The following is a 1,769-nucleotide window of genomic DNA, read 5'->3' as shown; positions in this document are numbered from 1 at the left end:
TTGGATTTCGTCAGAATCGAACACTTGTAAATCTGCAATGAATTCTGATACGAAGACGATAGTGTGTGACGTGTGTCACTGTCGCAGTGACGTAATGTAGTTATCATTACAATGAGAATCATCAAAGTGAGTGTGGGGGGTTCGACTTCTGACGGAAATCATATTTATATCTTCTCACGTATGAATACACTTTATCAAGTGCGATTCACTGTTTCTATTATCAACACACAAACATTCATAAACAGACATATTATATGCATACATACATTTACATCGATATAAACTCACACATGTACATATATATATATACATATACATAATCATAAAAACACACACACTCAAGCACACGCATACACGCACACACCACACTCACAGATATATACAGAGACGTACCTAACTTACTATATACATAGACATATGTATATATAAACATATGCATACACATATGTACATATATATGTTCATATATATATATATATATACATATACATATATGTATATATATATGTATATTTGTATTTATATATATACATATACACACATATATATGTATGTATATATATATACATATACATATATGTATATATATATATGTATATGTGTGTTTATAGATATATATATATATATAAACACACACAATGTATGTAATATATGCATATATGTATGTATACACATACATACACATCGTTACGTAAGTGTACGAGTGTAAACTCATTTATATGTATACACGCATGTATCTTTTATTTGTTTCCTCCGTATTAATGTAACAGATCAAAAGCCAGGTTTTAATTAATAGACAAAGATTCTTTTGATACTATTCCGAGAACAATGACTGGAGACAAAGGTTAAACTTATGGAAAGTTTTGCATATTTTAACGTCTACCGCTAATGGATTGAATTTCAAGAATTCACAAATGATTTTCTCGAATTCTTTGAGAAAATCCATTTTGCGTGTTTACATTTATATACATATTTGCAGTGCAGATAAAAATATAGGTGGATTATTGATCATAAACCATTATAACACGTCGCCATCATCACCGTCGTGGTCTTCGTCGTCGTCGTCGTCGTCGTCGTCGTCGTCGTCGTCGTCGTCGTCGTCGTCGTCGTCGTCGTCGTCGTCGTCGTCGTCGTCGTCGTCATCGCATTTATAGTCGTCATAGTCGTTCGCCTCCTTCGTAGTTTTAACACTCTGTTCTTTGTTTTTGTTTGTTTACACATATATATATATACATGTGTGTGTGTGTGTGTGTGTGTGTGTGTGTGTGTGTGTGTGTGTGTGTGTGTGTGTGTGTGATTTTTCAGGCAGGCGTTAGATTGGATTGCATTTACATTTGCATTTTCATGTCTGCAATATTGCATCATAATTCTATACAGCTTGATTATTCGACATCTCATTTGTCAACAGAATCAAATAGAATTCCTTTATTACCATTTTGGTGGTGTGTGAGGTGGTGGCATTAATTAATAATATTTGGATACATAACTTTCGAAAGCATAAACACAGAAATTTTAACAAGCGGTGCCCATCGTTTATAAGAATTTCATCTCCAATATACAACTGCTGGAAACAAACATATACAAACATGAGCTAATACTGAGCCTCAATGTGGTCGATAGACATGTTAAAAATAGCTACTATATCGTTTAATGGCAATATATATTTCTCAGTCCGCTATACCGCTTATTAATGGTACTTCAGACTGTAATAACTGCATTATCCGATGTGTCCTCTGTTTTCTTGTAACGTCGAGTGTGATTCGGTTGTT

The sequence above is a fragment of the Octopus bimaculoides genome, chromosome 13 (assembly GCF_046866305.1).
Source record: "Octopus bimaculoides isolate indiv1 chromosome 13, ASM4686630v1, whole genome shotgun sequence".
NCBI classification, from domain to species: Eukaryota; Metazoa; Mollusca; class Cephalopoda; order Octopoda; family Octopodidae; genus Octopus; species Octopus bimaculoides.
The sequence above is the reverse complement of the archived record's forward strand: the minus strand, read 5'-3'. Positions refer to the sequence as shown.